Source organism: Bombina bombina, chromosome 9 (assembly GCF_027579735.1).
Source record: "Bombina bombina isolate aBomBom1 chromosome 9, aBomBom1.pri, whole genome shotgun sequence".
NCBI lineage: Eukaryota > Metazoa > Chordata > Amphibia > Anura > Bombinatoridae > Bombina > Bombina bombina.
Window position 1 is genome coordinate 72,752,539 of NC_069507.1, and position 21,221 is coordinate 72,773,759.

General features: G+C 39.9%; 1 protein-coding gene across 3 annotated transcripts in view; it reads left to right on the forward strand.

Annotated features, from left to right (window-relative positions):
- SGMS1 (sphingomyelin synthase 1) overlaps positions 1-21,221 on the forward strand; it is a 226,229-nt gene that overhangs the window by 83,476 nt on the left and 121,532 nt on the right. Inside the window, exon 1 of one of the 3 annotated variants that reach the window (XM_053692221.1) lies at positions 17,869-18,010. The exons of 1 other annotated variant lie outside the window; for it this stretch is intronic. The gene's annotated coding sequence lies outside the window, so the exon portion shown is untranslated. Of the gene's footprint in view, positions 1-17,868; positions 18,011-21,221 lie in introns of those variants that run through there. One more of the 3 variants, XM_053692222.1, reaches the window with a different exon arrangement.

Genomic DNA, 21,221 nt, shown 5'->3' on the forward strand with positions numbered 1-21,221 from the left:
GACCCGTGGACTGAACACACTACAAGAGAAATAAATTTATCAGGTAAGCATAAATTATGTTTTCTCCTGTTAAGTGTGATCAGTCCACGGGTCATCATTACTTCTGGGATATTAACTCCTCCCCAACAGGAAGTGCAAGAGGATCACCCAGCAGAGCTGCTATATAGCTCCTCCCCTCTACGTCACACCCAGTCATTCTCTTGCACCCAACTAATAGATAGGATGTGTGAGAGGACTGTGGTGATTTTACTTAGTTTTTATAACTTCAATCAAAAGTTTGTTATTTTAAAACAGCACCGGAGTGTGTTGTTCCTTCTCAGGGAGAATTTGAAGAAGAGTCTACCTGAGTTTTTCTGTATGATTTTAACCGGAGTAGTTAAGATCATGTTGCTGTTCTCGGCCATCTGAGGAGTGAGGTAAACTTCAGATCAGGGGACAGGGGGCAGGTTCACCTGCAAAGAGGTATGTAGCAGCATATTATTTTCTGAGAATGGAATTGACTAGAAAATACTGCAAATACCTATATAAAGTAAGTTCAGCCTTAAATGCAGTAGTAGCAACTGGTATCAGGCTGTCATGTATGTATATTTTCACTTCAGTATTCTGGGGAATGGCTTTTCACTGAAATAATACTGTTTACATAAAGCTTTAGCCTATTTTGCAGTAAAAACGGCTTGCAGCAGGCTTTTTATGACAAATACATTTATTGAACTTAAACATTTTTTTGCTGGCATGTGAAATCGTTTATTTTTCTGAGGTACTGGGTGAAAACTTATTTGGGCATTAGTTTTATCCACTTGGCGGGCATTTTGTTTGATTTATGACAGTTTGCTGATCTCCCTCACTGTTGTGTGTGAGGGGGAGGGGCTGAATTTGGCGCTTTTACTACGCATCAAAAATTCAGTCACAAGTCTGTTCTTCTTCCCTGCATGATCCGGTTCGTCTCTACAGAGCTCAGGGGTCTTCAAAAGTTATTTTGAGGGAGGTAATCACTCACAGCAGACCTGTGAGATTGTGCTTGACTGTGATAAAAAACGTTACATTCTGTACTTTTTTTCTGCTATTAAAGGGCTAGTTATCCATTACTAATGGGAGCAATCCTTTGCTAAAATTGTATTTTTACTGGGAAAAAAGTTTGTTTTCATAAAATTATCTGTTTTATTGTACTCAACTGTCATATCTTTCTGTGCTTCTTAAAGGCACAGTGCGTTTTTGCATACTATTTATAAAAGTGAATTGAAAAGTATTTCCAAGTTTGCTGGTTATTTGCTAGTGTGTTAAACATGTCTGACTCAGAGGAATATCTCTGTGCTATATGTGCTAAAGCCAAAGTGGAGCCCAATAGAAATTTATATACTAATTGTATTGATGCTACTTTAAATAAAAGTCAATCTGTACAAATTGAACAGCATTCACCAGACAACGAGAGGAAAGTTATGCCGACTAACTCCCCTCACGTGTCAGTACCTGCATCTCCCGCTCGGGGGATGCGTGATATTGTAACGCCGGGTACTTCAGGGCGGCCATTACAAATCACATTGCAGGACATGGCTAATGTTATGACTGAGGTTTTGTCTAAATTACCAGAACTTAGAGGGAAGCGGGACCACTCTGGGGTGAGAACAGAGTGCGCTGATAATACTAGGGCCATGTCAGATACTGGGTCACAGTATGCGGAACATGAGGACGGAGAGCTTCAATCTGCAGGTGACGGTTCTGATCCCATTAGAGTGGATTCAGACATTTCTAATTTTAAGTTTAAGCTTGAAAACCTCCGTGTACTGTTAGGGGAGGTATTAGCGGCTCTAAATGATTGTAACACCGTTGCAATTCCAGAGAAATTATGTAGGCTGGATAGATACTATGCGGTACCGGCGAGTACTGACGTATTTCCTATACCTAAGAGGCTTACAGAGATAATTACTAAGGAGTGGGATAGGCCCGGTGTGCCCTTTTCCCCCCCTCCTGTATTTAGAAAAATGTTTCCAATAGACGCCACCACACGGGACTTATGGCAGACGATCCCTAAGGTGGAGGGAGCGGTTTCGACTCTGGCTAAGCGTACCACTATCCCGGTGGAGGATAGCTGTGCTTTTTCTGATCCAATGGATAAAAAGTTAGAAGGTTACCTTAAGAAAATGTTTGTTCAACAAGGTTTTATATTGCAACCTCTTGCATGTATTGCGTCTGTCACGGCCGCATCAGCCTTTTGGTCCGAGTCCCTGGAAGAGACTCTTGACTCAATAACTATAGAGGAAATTTCAATCAAGCTTAAAACACTTAAGCTAGCTAATTCATTTGTTTCAGATGCCGTTGTACATTTAACTAAACTTACGGCTAAGAATTCCGGATTCGCCATTCAGGCACGCAGAGCCCTGTGGCTAAAATCCTGGTCAGCTGATGTTACTTCTAAATCTAAGTTACTCAACATACCTTTCAAAGGGCAGACCTTATTCGGGCCCGGTTTGAAGGAAATTATCGCTGACATTACAGGAGGTAAAGGCCACGCCCTGCCTCAAGACAGAGCCAAGCCAAAGGCTAGACAGTCTAATTTTCGTTCCTTTCGTAATTTCAAGACAGGAGCAGCATCAACTTCCTCTGCACCAAAACAGGAAGGAGCTGTTGCTCGCTACAGACAAGGCTGGAGACCTAACCAGTCCTGGAACAAGGGCAAGCAGGCCAGAAAACCTGCTGCTGCCCCTAAGACAGCATGAATTGAGGGCCCCCGATCCGGGAACGGATCTAGTGGGGGGCAGACTTTCTCTCTTCGCCCAGGCTTGGGCAAGAGATGTCCAGGATCCCTGGGCGCTAGAGATCATATCTCAGGGATATCTTCTGGACTTCAAATCCTCTCCCCCAAAAGGGAGATTCCATCTGTCAAGGTTGTCAACAAACCAAATAAAGAAAGAGGCGTTTCTACGCTGTGTACAAGATCTTTTATTAATGGGAGTGATCCATCCGGTTCCGCGGTCGGAACACGGACAGGGGTTTTACTCAAATCTGTTTGTGGTTCCCAAGAAAGAAGGAACCTTCAGACCAATCTTGGATTTAAAGATCCTAAACAAATTCGGTTCCATCGTTCAAAATGGAAACTATTCGGACAATCCTACCCATGATCCAAAAGGGTCAGTACATGACCACAGTGGATTTAAAGGATGCTTACCTTCACATACCGATTCACAGAGATCATTTCCGGTATCTAAGGTTTGCCTTCCTAGACAGGCATTACCAGTTTGTAGCTCTTCCATTCGGGTTGGCTACGGCTCCAAGAATCTTCACAAAGGTTCTGGGGGCTCTTCTGGCGGTACTAAGACCGCGAGGAATCTCGGTAGCTCCATACCTAGACGACATTCTGATTCAAGCTTCAAGCTTTCAAACTGCCAAGTCTCATACAGAGTTTGTACTGGCATTTCTAAGATCGCATGGGTGGAAGGTAAACGAAAAGAAGAGTTCTCTCGTTCCACTCACAACAGTTCCCTTCTTGGGGACTCTTATAGATTCTGTAGAAATGAAGATTTACCTGACAGAAGACAGGTTAACAAAACTTCAAAACGCCTGCCGTGTCCTTCATTCCATTCAACACCCGTCAGTGGCTCAATGTATGGAGGTGATCGGCTTAATGGTAGCGGCAATGGACATAGTCCCCTTTGCACGCCTACACCTCAGACCGCTGCAATTATGCATGCTAAGTCAGTGGAATGGGGATTACTCAGATTTGTCCCCCACTCTGAATCTGGATCAAGAGACCAGAAATTCTCTTCTGTGGTGGCTTTCTCGGCCACATCTGTCCAAGGGGATGCCATTCAGCAGGCCAAATTGGACAATTGTAACAACAGACGCCAGCCTGTTAGGTTGGGGCGCTGTCTGGAATTCCCTGAAGGCTCAGGGATCATGGACTCAGGAGGAGAGTCTCCTGCCAATAAACATCCTGGAATTGAGAGCAGTTCTCAACGCCCTTCTGGCTTGGCCCCAGTTAACAACTCGGGGGTTCATCAGATTTCAGTCGGACAACATCACGACTGTAGCTTACATCAACCATCAAGGAGGAACAAGAAGCTCCCTAGCGATGATGGAAGTATCAAAGATAATTCGTTGGGCAGAGTCTAACTCTTGCCATCTCTCAGCAATCTACATTCCGGGAGTGGAGAACTGGGAGGCGGATTTCCTAAGTCGTCAGACTTTTCATCCGGGGGAGTGGGAACTTCATCCGGAGGTCTTTGCCCAAATACTTCGACGTTGGGGCAAACCAGAGATAGATCTCATGGCGTCTCGACAGAACGCCAAGCTTCCTCGTTACGGGTCCAGATCCAGGGATCCGGGAGCGGCCCTAGTAGATGCTTTGACAGCACCTTGGACCTTCAGGAGAGCTTATGTGTTTCCACCCTTTCCGATGCTTCCTCGATTGATCGCCAGAATCAAACAGGAGAGAGCATCAGTAATTCTAATAGCGCCTGCGTGGCCTCGCAGGACCTGGTATGCAGATCTAGTGGACATGTCATCCTGTCCACCTTGGTCTCTGCCTCTGAGACAGGACCTTCTGATTCAGGGTCCTTTCAAACATCAAAATCTAATTTCTCTGAAGCTGACTTCCTGGAGATTGAACGCTTGATTTGATCAAAACGTGGATTCTCTGAGTCAGTAATTGATACCCTGATACAGGCTAGGAAGCCTGTTACCAGAAAGATTTATCATAAAATATGGCGTAAATACCTATATTGGTGCGAATCCAAAGGTTACTCTTGGAGTAAGGTTAGGATTCCTAGGATATTGTCTTTTCTACAAGAGGGTTTAGAAAAGGGCTTATCCGCTAGTTCTTTAAAGGGACAGATCTCAGCTCTGTCCATTTTGTTACACAAACGTCTGTCAGAAGTTCCAGACGTTCAGGCTTTTTGTCAGGCTTTGGCCAGGATTAAACCTGTGTTTAAAAATGTTGCTCCGCCATGGAGTTTAAACCTTGTTCTTAACGTTTTACAGGGCGTTCCGTTTGAACCCCTTCATTCCGTTGATATAAAATTGTTATCTTGGAAAGTTCTATTTTTAATGGCTATTTCCTCGGCTCGAAGAGTCTCTGAGTTATCAGCCTTACATTGTGATTCTCCTTATCTGATTTTTCACTCGGATAAGGTAGTTCTGCGTACTAAACCTGGGTTCTTACCTAAGGTAGTCACTAACAGGAATATCAATCAGGAGATTGTTGTTCCATCCTTGTGTCCTAATCCTTCCTCAAAGAAGGAACGACTTCTGCACAATCTAGATGTAGTTCGTGCCCTGAAATTTTATTTACAGGCAACTAAAGATTTTCGACAAACATCTTCACTGTTTGTCGTTTACTCTGGTCAGAGGAGAGGTCAAAAAGCTTCGGCTACCTCTCTCTCTTTTTGGCTTCGTAGCATAATACGTTTAGCCTATGAGACTGCTGGACAGCAGCCTCCTGAAAGAATTACAGCTCATTCCACTAGAGCTGTGGCTTCCACTTGGGCCTTTAAGAATGAGGCCTCTGTTGAACAGATTTGCAAGGCTGCAACTTGGTCTTCGCTTCATACTTTTTCCAAATTTTACAAATTTGACACTTTTGCTTCTTCGGAGGCTATTTTTGGGAGAAAGGTTCTTCAGGCAGTGGTTCCTTCTGTATAAAGATCCTGCCTATCCCTCCCGTCATCCGTGTACTTTTGCTTTGGTATTGGTATCCCAGAAGTAATGATGACCCGTGGACTGATCACACTTAACAGGAGAAAACATAATTTATGCTTACCTGATAAATTCCTTTCTCCTGTAGTGTGATCAGTCCACGGCCCGCCCTGTTTTTTATGGCAGGTCTAAATTTTTAAATTATACTCCAGTCACCACTGCACCCTTTAGCTTCTCCTTTCTCGTTGGTTCTTGGTCGAATGACTGGGTGTGACGTAGAGGGGAGGAGCTATATACCAGCTCTGCTGGGTGATCCTCTTGCACTTCCTGTTGGGGAGGAGTTAATATCCCAGAAGTAATGATGACCCGTGGACTGATCACACTACAGGAGAAAGGAATTTATCAGGTAAGCATAAATTATGTTTTTCTTTGCATAAATGTTTTGTAGATTATCTATTTATATAGCCCATAAAGTTTGTTTGTTTTTAAAATGTATAGTTTTTCTTATTTTTAAATAACATTGTTCTGATTTTCAGACTCCTAACCAAGCCCCAAAGTTTTATTTGAATACCGTCAGCTACCTACTCCAGCTTGCTCCTGTTTGTGTAAAGGGTTTTTTCATATGCAAAAGAAGAGGGAGGGGGGTTTCTTATTTCCCACTTGCAGTGGGCTTTCCAACTACCTTTTCAACAGAGCTAAACTGAGAGCTTCTAAGTAAGTTTTTAAACAGTTTAATACTGGGTTTTTATATCAGTATCTGTGCATCTTATTCTTTATAGTAGTGTCTATTGCATGCAGTTATATGAAAATTAGTGTATACTGTCCCTTTAAGTTTAGTAATTAGAGAGAGGTGCATGAAATGTATTAAGTGTTTAATGTCCCTTTAATTTTTGACATTGTATAAGCTTATTTAGCAAGTTGTTCACTAAAGATACTATCCCAATTGGTTCACCTTCTTACCTTAGAGCTTTGGGAGTTGTTCTTATGAGCCTGTGAGCAATCTGTCCTTAAAGGGACACTGAATCCAAATTTTTTCTTTTGGGATTCAGAAAGAGCATGCAATTTTAAGCAACTTTCTAATTGACACCTATTATCAAATAGTCTTCATTCTCTTGGTATCTTTATTTGAAATGCAAGAATGTAAGTTTAGATGCTGGCCCATTTTTGGTGAACAAACTGGGTTGTTCTTGCTGATTGGTGGATAAATTGGCCCACCAATAAACAAGTGCTTTCCATGGTTCTGAACCAAAAATATAGCTTCAATGCCTTCTTTTTCAAATAAAGAAAGCAAGAGAACGAAGAAAAATTGATAATAGGTGTAAATTAGAAAGTTGCTTAAAATTGCATGATCTATATGAATCACAAAAGAAAAAATTTGGGTTCAGTGTCCCTTTAAGGGTAATTTTTTCACAATCATGTACTTACTGTTAGGTTAAAAAAAACTATTTAGCTTTATCCTTTTTTCATGCAAACAAAATGTTTCATATGCATGAATTTGCTTTATATATTAAAGGGACATAAAGTGCAATAGTGAATTGCTGTAATGCACTAAAACACTTTACTGTTTGCACTACCTCTTCCTCAGTGTTAAACACATAGTTAAAGTATATTCTGTAGCAGCAATGCACTACTGAACCCAAGGGACACTGAACCCAATTTTTTTCTTTCATGATTCAGATAGAGCATGACATTTTAAGCAACTTTCTAATTTACTCCTATTATCAAATTTTCTTCATACTCTTGGTATCTTTATTTGAAATGCAAGAATGTAAGTTTAGATTCCGGCCCATTTTTGGTGAACAACCTGGGTTGTTCTTGCTGATTGGTGGATAAATTCATCCACCAATAAAAAAGTGCTGTCCAGAGTCCTGAATCAAATTAAAAGCTTAGATGCCTTCTTTTTCAAATAAAGATAGCGAGAGAATGAAGAAAAATTGATAATAGGAGTAAATTAGAAAGTTGCTTAAAATTGCATGCTCTATCTGAATCATGAAAGAAAAAAGTTGGGTTCAGTGTCCCTTTAATTAGGATCAGCATATTTGTGTAGCCGTCAAATATTAGATGTGTCCTTGTCAGGAGTGAAAATGCATAGCCACTCGAAAGCATGAGTCAACACATAGAGGCCAGCAGACATGCAATAGTATAGTGCTCTAGCACATTAAAGTATTTATATGTCCCTTAAACATGTGTTTACAAGTCAAATGTTTCATATTTACAGTGATAAAATGTGACAGTCTAACCAGGACAGAAATGTCTGTCATTGAACAGGACGATCCTTTTTTTCCTAATAGGTCTTAGTTTGGCTTTTCTTGAACTATTGCTAAGAGGAAGAGGAAAAGACACGTTTAATTTTTTAAGAAGTTTCTAACAGTTCCAAACTTTAGAAATATTTGTATAGCTGCACATCAGTAAATATAAAGAAATTCATTTCTTGTAAGTATAAATCTCATTGTTACAAACACAAATCGCTCATTGTTTGATGTTCTCTAAGATAAATTATATAAAAGTGACTGTGTGGCTTCTTCCTATTTTATATCTTACACTGTAAGGTATGATATTTCTTAATTTCTGTGTTTAAGTCACCATATCACCACCATTCATTTTGAGGTTTGCTGCAATTTCTATTGGTTCCTGTTTTCCGTGCAGAGCGGTTGTGACATCTTCCCACATACAAAACTTACTTGGTGCCCGCAATCTCGAGGGTGATATCATGTTCACAAAATAAGTGCTGAAGAAAGAAACTGGCAAAAACACTGAAGTGCAATAAAACATACAATATATTAATTGTTTATATATTTATTTTAATACAATGGTGTACAAGCTGTTTTAAAATGCAAAACACTAGATGTATGAACATTTTAATATCGATTTTATTCTATATCAAAACATTTTGTGATATCTTTGGTTTTTAATGCAGGTTAATGAGCTATTTTGTTATCTATATTATGTTAAAAGGCCTTTTTGGTTTAAAAGAAATGTACTGTTTTGTTACATTTTATTTTTTAACTACTCCCCTTTTAACCCTTGGTAATGGGTTAAACCCATAGGCAAAGTTGTGGTCCTTGCAAAGGCAAATAAGGATATGACCAGTGATTGGAGCATACTTATTCCCCTCCTTATTGGGCTGTTGCATATATATCATTATTTTGAGGTTCTAATCATGTTTTCCTTCTATTGGCAGTGAGAGTCCACGAGAACATTCCTAACCTATGAGAATTACTCCACCTGTCCACCAGGAAGAGGCAAAGACACCCCAAATGAGACTATAAATATCCCTCCCACTTCCTCTACTCTCCAGTTAATCTTTGCTTCGTATCATGGAGGTAGGCAGAGAGAGGTGCTCTGTAAAGGTGAAAAATGCAGTTCAACATGCATTAGCTTTTGTAAAGCCGGGGATCATATAACTATGTAAATCTCAATAGAGTATTGGTTTATGTAACACTGGGTCTCCCATGCCTCTTCCTGTATAACCTAAATCCCCTGTCTGATAAGTTCTATCATGGGTAAGTTGTCCCCTCTTTCATGGCAAATTGAGGTGGCTTTAAGTCTTGTCCCTGCATTTTACGAGTGTTATGTGCATAATTTGGCCCCTTGATGACAGGCAATATCATTCCACTAGCATCCGGTATATGGATTCCCAGACTTCTTCTGACATAGGGCTGAGAGGGGTGCGCTTTAAGCGCGCTGATATGCAGGACACTGACAAGCATTTTGCCCTAGTGGTGTTATCATGCCCAAGCATATGTATCAGAGGTGTTGATGATATGGTCACATTGACAGGTACTCCGGTTACTTACTCCAATACGTGCAGGCATGCCACTGCCATCCGGAGGGGTACGTCATTACTACAGACCGATTTTGATACAGGCCACAGAGGGCATTGCTGCATTCACGGGGGGCGCCAAATTCTGGTGTGAGTCAGTGGAGTTAGTGGATCTGATTACAGTGGAAACTCTTTTGGAGAAGATCCAAGATCACATACAATCCCTAAGGTTGGCAAATGCCTTCATCAGGGACGCCATTCTGCAAATTATTCACATTAACTCAAAGAACTCTAGTTTTGCGGTTCTGGCTAGGAGGGCCTTGTGACTAAAATCATGGTCTAAATCTTTGTCGTTTATGGGTAAGTTCCTGTTCGGCCCTGGTCTGGACTCTATCATAGCCACAGTCACAGGTGGAAAGGGAGCTTTCCTACCACAGGACAAGAAATCTAAGCCTAAAGGTCGTCAGGCAGGATGTTTTCGTTCCTTTTGGAACAAGAATCAGAGAAACGCAGAAGCGGCTAAAACTGAGTCAGCCAGGGCTACTTGGAAGCCCACCCAGGGGTGGAATAAGAAAAAGCAGCCCAAGAAGGCTTCCCAAGATAACAAATCAGCATGATGGGATCACCCATGACCTCTGTTCCAGAGGAAATGGTTTTAGTCCATCCAGGACTTTTGGGTGCTGGACATTATTTGCCAGGGTTACAGAAAAAGCTTTCACTCCCATCCCCCGAGGGACCACTTCTTTCTGTCAAGGGTGTCTGGAAAGCCAGTAAAAAGAGCAACACTACACTGCTGCGTGGAAGACCTCTTTGCCATGGGTGTGGTGGTTCCAGTACCCTCACTGGAGAGGGGACAGGGATTGTACTCAAATCTCTTTCTATTCCTCAAGAAAGAGGGCACGTTCCATTCTATACTGGACCTAAAAGGGCTCAACAGGTTCGTAAGAGTTCCCACCTTCAAGATGGAAACGATAAGATCCATCCTTCCCCTGGTTCAGGAGGGTCAGTTCATGTCCACAATAGACCTGAAGGACGCGTATATCCACATTCCAGTACAAAAAAATCTTTACCGTTTTCTATGGTTCGCCTTCCTAGACAATCACTACCAGATTGTTACGCTTCCATTTAGTTGGCTATTGCACCACAAGTGTTCACCAAGATCCTGGGAGCCCTGCTGGCTGCGGTTCGTCTGCAGGGGATCGCAGTGGCTCCTTACCTGGACGACATTCTGGTTCAGGCTCCTTCTTTGCCAGGGGTTCTGAACCACACGCAGAGATTACTCTTGTGTCTTTGGATGCATGGTTAGAAGGTGAATATGGAAAAGAGCTCCCTCGTCCCGGCTATGAGGGTAAACATTCTAGGAGAGATCATAGACTCTATCAGCATGTGCATCTACCTCACAGACCAGCACAGGGAGAAGCTTCAGAGGGCATGTCGCCTGCTTCAGTCCAATGTTCATCCATCGGTAGCACAATGCATGGAGGTGATAGGTCTCATGGTTGTGGCATCGGATTCTATAAAGTTTGCTCACTTTATAAAAAAGTTTATAAAATACACAATTAAAATAATTGCCATTATTAATTGTGTATTTTACAATTTTAATAAATTTGATTTCCAAGTGAGCTTGGGAAACTTTTACAATAATGTTGTTATCCTGTATGGTGATTTTGATCACTGGGGGATTCCAATCTTATTCACGCAATTATTCATTGGTGACTGGAGGTGAGCTAGCTGGGGAGCTCTTGACGACCCAGACTGCTACAATAGCACATTGAGATAAGTGCTACTGCTTTGTGAGTATCCTGCATAAGGAGGACCTGTGCTAAAGGGTCTGAAAACAAAGATACTATGCTATTGGAGCACATTTACCACAAGGTCTGGAGGAATTTATCTTCACTTGTGTGACCAGCGAGGTTTCTCTTGGCGAAGAGTTAAGACTCCGTATATATACTTCAGTTTCTCCAGGAGGGTCTGGAGAAAGTCTTGTCGACCAGCTCTATCATGGGTCAGATCTCTGCCCTTTCTGTTCTGTTTCACAAGAAGCTGGCTTGTTTGCCAGATGTTCAAGAGTTTGTTTAGGCTCTGGTTAGAATTAAACCTGTTTTCAAACCTGTTGCTCCTTCTTTGAGCCTAAATTTACTTCTTAAGGTTCTTCAGAGGGCTCCGTTTGAGCCTCTGCATGCTGTTGATATTAAATTACTCACTTGGAAGGTGGTTTTCCTATGGAATATTTCCTCTGCTTGCAGAGTATCAGAGCTTTAAGCTTTGATGTGTGATCCTCAGTATCTGTTGATCCATCAGGATAAGGCTGTGTTGAGGACTCAACTAGCTTTTTTCCCAAGGTAGGTACATACTTGCAACATCAACCAAAAGATTGTAGTTCCTTCATTTTGTCCTAATCCGTCATCCTCCAAGGATTGATTGTTACATAATTTGGATGTGGTCATAGTGTTGACGTTCTACCTTTACGCTACTAGGGAATTTCGTCTATCTCCTTCCTTATTCATCCCTTATACTAGAAAGTGCAAGGGGCAGAAGGCCTCAGATGTAACCATTTCCTTTTGGTTGAGAAGTCTCATTCATATGGCATATCAGGAAGTGGGTCAAGAGCCCCCTTCAAGAATCACAGCTCATACCACTTCTGCAGTATCTACCACTTGGGCCTTCAAAAATGAGGGTTCGGTTGAACAAATCTGTAAGGCTGCAACTTGGTCTTCATTGCACACATTCACAAAGTTCTATAAATTTGATATTTTTGCTTCTGCGGAGGCATCTTTTGGAAAAGGGGTTCTACAAGGGGTGATGCCTAATTAGGATTGCTGTCCCTACCTTTCCCTCCCGAACATTGGTGAACTTCACAGCTTGGGTATTGGTTTCCCATAGGTTATGAATGTTCTGGTGGACTCACTGCTAATAGAAGGAAAATTAAATTGATGCTTACCTGATAAATTAATTTCCTTCTTGGCAGTGAGAGTCCGCGACCCCGTCTAGATGCTAAATGTGTAGTGGCGGAAGTTGTTTCCTTGCACCTCTGTACCCCTTGTATCTCTTTTCACTTTTTCTTATCCTTGGCTGAACTACTGGAGGATAGGGGAAGTGGGAGGGATATTTATAGTCTTGTTTGGGTTGTTTTCGCCTCCTCCTGGTGGCAAGGTTGAGTAATTCCCATAGGTTATGAATGTTCTTGTGGATTCTCACTGCCAAGAAGGAAATTAATTTATCAGCTAAGCATAAAAGTTATTTTTGGCTCACCCCTGTAAATAAGTAAATGCCAGCTTGCTAATGTATAGCAGCAAGGAGCTAATAGAGTATATATTTCATGAATGACCTATTTGAAACAAATATAGTATTATAGTTTATATGAGCTTTAACTTTTTACAGAAATTCTCAAAACTTAACTTTGTGTTTATATATATATATATATATATATATATATATATATATATATAAAATTAAATAAAGGCGGCAGGCACTCTCACATATCAGTCGGCAACCATGGCATCCAGCTTAATTATGATACATCCAAACAAAGATCCCATGATAGTTGTAAAATGGGTTTTGAAGGAAAGCAAACTACTTTTATTTGCAGACCACTCCCATTTCGTGGTCTGAGGAAGGGGCTTACGACCCTGAATTGTCACAGGAGTGGTCTGTAAATAAAAGTTGTTTGCTTTGCTTCAAAACCCAGTGAGTGCCGCTTCCCTTTTACAACTATCGTGGGATCTTTGTTTGGATATATATATATATATATATATATATATATATATATATATATATATATATATATATATTTGTTTAGAAAATGGAAAAATAAACTGTTTTTAACTACTGTTTCTAGCTTGAAAAATAAAAAGTTGTTTAAAACGTTATTTACATTTTGTGACAATTTGATAGACATTCTATATGAAAAAAAAACCCTCAATTCTCTAACTTGGGATGTGGTTTATAGGCTGTTGTTTCTGAGAGTTCTGTGTTGCTACAACAAAATGTTATGCTGGGAGTAATGGGGGATGGGCTAAAAGATGCAGGCTGACGACTTGGGCTGTTTGATTAATAAATATGGATCTGTTTATTTGTATAGCAGTTTTCATGTACACTGCACTTTACATTTGTGACAGTACAAAATACAAAAGATTCTGAGTATGGAATAAATAAAACAGAGTAAATGGGATGCTCTGCTGAAGAGCTTACATAACAGCAGTGAAGTAGACATTTGGAGGTAAAGGTGGTGCATTTATAAAGTGCTCACTACATCACTGCACTGTGAATGCCTCTTTGAAGAGTTGTATGTATGTGTATATATATATATATATATATATATTTAAATACACACACATATATGTATATATATATATATATATATATATATATATATACACATACACATATATATATACAGGTGGTCCTCGTTTTACAACGGTTCAATTTACACCGTTTCAGAATAACAACCTTTTTTTCCAGTCATGTGACTGCTATTGAAAAGCATTCAGAAGCAGTGCATTTATTAAAATAGCCAGTAGGTGGAGCTGTCCGCGTGTATTGCAGCAAAGCCAAGCAAGCTAAAATTAATCAGTTTAACCAAACCTGAGCTATTGAGCAGATTTCAAAGGAACAAGATCTTCCTGTCTATAAATCAGTCCAGATTGGAATGCATAGAAAGAACTATTTGAAGAAAAATGCAAGTGAAGTCAGTGTTGTGTGATTATTTTATTAGGTTTATAATGCTGTTTAGCAAATGTTTTTGTTCATTTAACTTAGTTTAATTATATATTCTGTGTTGTGTGATTATTTTATTAGGTTTATAATGCTGTTTAGCATTTAAAGTTTTCATTTCAAATCTTTAAAAATAATGTATTAGGTGTTACTTATGACAATTTTGAGAGGGACCTGGAACCTAACTCCCTCACTTCCCATTGACTTACATTATAAACTGTGTTTCAATTTACAACGGTTTCGATTTACAACCATTCCTTCTGGAACCTAACCCCGGCGTAAACTGAGGGCTACCTGTATATATATATATATATATGTACATACATACACTGAATAAATCCAGTATTTGTTAAGACCAGTGAGTGCTGTTTCCTGTTTTCCATAGATTGAACCCTACTCTAGCACCCTGGCATTGGAAATTGAACTGTTTGTGAGAGTGCACCTGCCTCCAAAGGAAACATTCCGTGGGGTGTTAAAGGCACATGAAACCCACATTTTTTTTCTTTTATGATTGAGATAGAACATACAATTTTAAATAACTTTACAAATTATTTCTATTATCAAATTTACTTTGTTCTTTTTGTATCCTTTGATGAAATAGCAGCAATGCACTACTGGGAGGCAGCTGAGCACAAAAAGTGATAATAGGTATATATGTGCAGCCACCATTCAGCAGCTAGCTCTCAGTAATGCACTGCTGCTCCTGAGTCTATCTATATATTCTTTTCAACAAGGATGCCAAGAGAACAAAGCAAATTAGATAATAGAAGTAATTCGGAAAGTTGATTAAAATTGCATTTCTGTCTTTTGAGTTTGAGAAACCTCTGCAGCTGTGATTCGTGGAGAAGATATTCTGGAGCAGAGCATAAGAGTATAGATATGTTGCATATACAGTATCTCACAAAAGTAAGTACACCCCTCACATTTTTGTATATACAGGTGGCCCTCGTTCAATTTACACCGTTTCAGAATAACAACCTTTTTTTCCAGTCATGTGACTGCTATTGAAAAGCATTGAGAAGCAGTGCATTTATTAAAATAGCCAGTAGGTGGAGCTTTCCGCTTGTGTTGCAGCAAAGCCAAGCAAGCTGAAATTAATCAGTTTAACCAGACCTGAGCTATCGAGCAGACTTCAAAGGAACAAGATCTTCCTGTCTATAAATCAGTCCAGATTGGAATGCATAGAAATAACTGTTTGTAGAAAAATGCAAGTAAAGTCTGTGTTGTGTGATTATTTTATTAGGTTTATAATGCTGTTTAGTAAATGTTTTTGTTCATTTAACTTAGTTTAATTATATATTCTATGTTGTGTGATTATTTTATTAGGTTTATAATGCTGTTTAGCATTTAAAGTCTTTCAAAGCTTATGTATTAGGTGTTACTTATGACAATTTTGAGAGGGGCCTGGAACCTATCTCCCTCACTTCCCATTGACTTACATTATAAACTAGGTTTCAATTTAAAACGGTTTCGATTTACAACCATTCCTTCTGGAACCTAACCCCGGCGTAAACTGAGGGCTACCTGTATTTTATTATATCTTTTCATGTGACAACACTGAAGAAATAACACTTTGCTACAATGTAAAGTAGTGAGTGTACAGCCTGTATAACAGTGTAAATTTGCTGTCCCCTCAAAATAACTCAACACACAGCCATTAATGTCTAAACTGTTGGCAACAAAAGTGAGTACACCCCTAAGTGGAAATGTCCAAATTGGGCCCAAAGTGTCAATATTTTGTGTGGCCACCATTATTTTCCAACACTGCCTTAACCTTGGGCATGGGGTTCACCAGAGCTTCACAGGTTGCCACTGGAGTCCTCTTCCTCTCCTCCATGACAACATCACAGAGCTGGTAGATGTTAGAGACTTTGCGCTCCCCCACCTTCCGTTTGAGGATGCCCCACAGATGCTCAATAGGGTTAAGGTCTGGAGACATGCTTTGCCAGTCCAACCATCACCTTTACCCTCAGCTTATTTAGCAAGGCAATGGTCGTCTTGGAGGTGTGGTTGGGGTCGTTATTATGTTGGAATACTGCCCTGCGGCCCAGTCTCCGAAGGGAGGGGATCAGGCTCTGCTTCACTATGTCACAGTACACATGGGCATTCATGGTTCCCTCAATGAACTGTAGCTCCCCAGTGCTGGCAGCAATCATGCAGGCCCAGACCATGACACTCCCACCACCATGCTTGACTGTAGGCAAGACACACTTGTCTTTGTACTCCTCACCTGGTTGCCGCCACACACGCTTGATACCATCTGAACCAAATAAGTTTATTTTGGTCTCATCGGATTACAGGACATGGTTCCGGTAATCCATGTCCTTAGTCTGCTTGTCTTCAGCAAACTGTTTGCTGGCTTTCTTGTGCATTATCTTTAGAAGAGGCTTCCTTCTGGGACAACAGCCATGCAGACCAATTTGATGCAGTGTGCGGCATATGGTCTGAGCACTGACAGGCTGACCCCCCCCACCCCTTCAACCTCTGTAGCAATGCTGGCAACACTCATACGTCTATTTCCCAAAGACAACCTCTGGATATGAGGCTGAGCATGTGCACTCAACTTCTTTGGCCATCCATGGTGAGGCCTGTTCTTAGTGGAACTTGTCCTGTGAACCCGCTGTATGGTCTTGCCCACCATGCTGCAGCTCAGTTTCAGGGTCTTGGCAATCTTCTTATAGCCTAGGCCAACTTTATGTAGAGCAACAATTCTTTTTTTCAGATCCTCAGTGAGTTCTTTGCCAGGAGGTGCCATGTTGAACTTCCAGTGACCAGTATGAGAGATTGTGAGAGCGATAACACCAAATTTAACACACCTGTTCCCCATTCACAATTGAGACCTTGTAACACTAACGAGTCACATGACACCGGGGAGGGAAAATGGCTAATTGGACCCAATTTGGACATTTCCACTTAGGGGTGTACTCACTTTTGTTGCCAACAGTTTAGACATTAATGGCTGTGTGTTGAGTTATTTTGAGGGGACAGCAAATTTACACTGTTATACAGGCTGTACACTCACTACTTTACATTGTAGCAAAGTGTCATTTCTTCAGTGTTGTCACATGAAAAGATATAATAACATATTTACAAAAATGTGAGGGGTGTACTCACTTTTGTGAGATACTGTAGGTAAAAGAACAAAATAAGAAATTAGAGAAGACATTTGTAGTTTAGGTGTTTTATTAGGTAGACTTTTTAAATGGAAAAGTAAATGTGGTTCATTAGTGTGCCATAAAAAATAACCAAGTCATTTTCTGCTGTGTTTTTTGAGTTCAGGTGAAAACTTTCAAATGGTGCATATTAATAATACTTTATAAGTTACTCATTTCTACTAAATCTCCCAGGCTAAGAAACAGTTCTGTCTTTGTACTCATAAACAACTATATATAGATAAATCTATATTATATTGCATTTCTGCAATAAATGTACATTATCTATGATATTCCCCCAAATACAGCTGTTCTTGGTTATGATCTGATATATTTATACAGTAAAGCGTTCACTTATCATAAAGTACTTTATTTCCCTCAGCTTATTTTTTACACAACTTATTAGTTACACTTCTTACTAATAATAAAGTGAATTATTTAGACAGTAGGAAATTAATAAACGAATATTAATATTAACCAAGCAGCACCACACCCTGCGAGACTGAAGCTATCACGGGAAAACACACCCAGCCCCTACTAGCCGTAGCCAGCCTTGGAAGTGTTGAATTAAGAATACAGGCCCAAGCCCCGGCCTTGTTATAGGCCAGCCCAGGACTCCCGCCCCCAGCCAGTCACACAGCCCGGCCTCTTCCAGATGGGACTGCATTTCCCAGCAACTTCTCATTCCAGCTATTTTTTTTCTTCATAAGATCTGCTGCGGGAAAGGATTAACGAGAAGGCCGGGGGACTGGAGGTGAGAAGGCGGCTTGGGTGTGCGCGGGACGTTCGTGGGAGGGGGTTACGGTGATATGAGCTCGGTCACCGCACGAGTAGTTGTTGCTACGTGGAGTGTTTGCGGTGAATCACCTGAAGTAAACTTGGTCTCGTGTTGTGAAACTTGAGGTGGTGCTCCCTGCTTAATATTAACCCGCAACCACCCATGCCAGGGAGCTGCTTATTAACTCAAACCTGTTCTCCTCACCGGTACTAATGCAGGAGGAGAGCAGCCCCACTTCTGATTTGTTTTCTCACTCTCTAGAATAATCTAATAAGGATTAGTTTATATCTTTTTCACGTGTGTTACAGTTGTAGGTCTGTGAGTTTTACTTAGTTTGTGTGCTGTGTAGTTCATAACCAGCGTCTATATATGTGTGACAGTTTCAGGCATATCTGTGTTCTATATGTGTGTGACAGTTTCAGGCATATCTGTGTTCTATATATGTGTGACAGTTTCAGGCATATCTGTGTTCTATATGTGTGTGACAGTTTCAGGCATATCTGTGTTCTATATGTGTGTGACAGTTTCAGGAATATCTGTGTTCTCTATGTGTGTGACAGTTTCAGGCATATCTGTGTTCTATATGTGTGTGACAGTTTCAGGCATATCTGTGTTCTATATGTGTGTGACAGTTTCAGGCATATCTGTGTTCTATATATGTGTGTGACAGTTTCAGGCATATCTGTGTTCTATATATGTGTGTGACAGTTTCAGGCATATCTGTGTTCTATATATGTGTGTGACAGTTTCAGGCATATCTGTGTTCTCAATGTGTGACAGTTTCAGGCATATCTGTGTTCTCAATGTGTGACAGTTTCAGGCATATCTGTGTTCTCTATGTGTGTGACCGTTTCAGGCATATCTGTGTTCTATATGTGTGTGACAGTTTCAGGCATATCTGTGTTCTATATGTGTGTGACCGTTTCAGGCATATCTGTGTTCTATATGTGTGTGACAGTTTCAGGCATATCTGTGTTCTCTATGTGTGTGACAGTTTCAGGCATATCTGTGTTCTCTATGTGTGTGACAGTTTCAGGCATATCTGTGTTCTCTATGTGTGTGACAGTTTCAGGCATATCTGTGTTCTCTATGTGTGTGACAGTTTCAGGCATATCTGTGTTCTCTATGTGTGTGACAGTTTCAGGCATATCTGTGTTCTCTATGTGTGTGACAGTTTCAGGCATATCTGTGTTCTATATGTGTGTGACAGTTTCAGGCATATCTGTTAGATTTGATGTTTCTATACTGCTTGAGTAACTCAAAAATAACAAGGTGGGGGGTGCTCTCATTTTCTGTAGTGGCTTTTAATCAGTACTAAAACTTATGCATACCAATACATAGTGAAATAGCAATAACAAGGATACAAATAAATAAAAAAAAAAAATATATATATATATATATATATATATATATCTCACTATATATGAAACTTGCATATCAATAATTATGATTGGTTGTGATGATTTTGTCCTTTTGTGTAGAAACATGGCCCCTTACCTGCCATCTAGGCTGGCTATTCTATATTGTGTATTTTCAGTCTATATATGTCAGTTGTGAGTAATTTGTAAGCCATATTACATTGTTTGATTGCATTGAGTCAGGCAGCCACAAGTGCTAAAATTCTACCTCTGGCAACTATTGGATAATTCTAAATAATAGTATAAGTAAATATAATGTCTCTGTACTTAACATGAGAGTAGTTCCTCATTCTTCTAGGCTTTATATAAATTTATAAACCTGTTCTGTACAACACATATACATGTGATATATTAACATCTTTCTCAGATGGTGCTATGGACCAAATCTAGCTAGCAGTCACAAACATGCCCTACTAGAGGAGGTCACCGCTTTCACACAGATGTTGATACTATGAACTTATTGGGGAGTTTCAGAAGGTTGTGTTTAAATGTTAAGTATTTGGGTGATACCTGTTGCTTCTTTTGTGGTGAAGGTTGTAGCATTTAAATACATAACATTTGTAATTAATTATGTGCAGCAGAAAAACAAAACATATGTATCTTTACTTCTTATGAAAATTGTGTTTGGGTCCCCCTCCCTCCCACTGGATTGCTTTACTCGGAAACTATTAAGAGACACACACTACTGTATATTAAAGAAATGTTTGATTATGTTAAAAATGCCATTTGTATCTTAGAATAATAGTTATGTACTTTGTTACTGAAATAAGTATTTATACATTTTCAACATAGCGAGTATTGCATTGAGCAATACTTTTTATTGGACTATTTATACATATATAGTTAGTCTAATAAAAAAAAGTATCATTGCCCAATGCAATACTCTTGTTGTTTTGATATCTAAATCTCTGGACTAACATGGCTACTCCAATCTACATTTTCAACCAAATTGGAATCGGAAACAGGAAAGTTGCAATAACAAAATGCCCTAATTCATTACTTTTGCATTACTATATTTATGTGTTTTTAACTCCTGCGAACAAGTGTAATACATGGTTAAAGGGGTAGTCTTCTCTAGAATTTGTATTATTCAAAACTATAAATAATCCCTTTTTATTACCCATTCCCCAGTTTTGCATAACCAACACAGTTAGATTAATATACTCTTTACTTCTGATTACCTTGTATCTAAACCTCTGCAGACTGCCTCCTTATTTCAGTTCTTTTAACAGACTTGCATGTTAGCCCATCAGTGCTGACTCATAAATAACTCCACGGGAGTGAGCACATTTTTTAATCTATACATCAAACATGAACTAGCTGTGAATATCTGTCAAAATGCACTGAGATAAGAGGCGGCCTTCAAGGTCTTAGCAATTGGCATATGAGCCTACCTAGGTTTAGTCTCCAACAAAGCAAATTTGATGATAAAAGTAAATTGGAAAGTTGTTTTTAATTTTGCATACTCTATCTAAATCATGAAAGTTGAATTTGACTAGACTGCCCCTTTAAAGCCTGCTCCAATCTAGTAATGCACTACTGGTATTGTGCTGAGCAGGGCTGCTGCGCCTTGCTAAGGACAGTATAATGTGCCGAGCTGCCAGTCATTTTGTGCCCAGTATTGACGGTATATTGTTACTTTAACCACAAAGGGGTTTAACATAGGTATATGTATTAATATATTCAGCAGTACTATACATGGGGGCAGTTAATCATACACAAAGCAGATGTTTTAACTGCAACTGCAGAAGTACAGTATTATGTGCCCT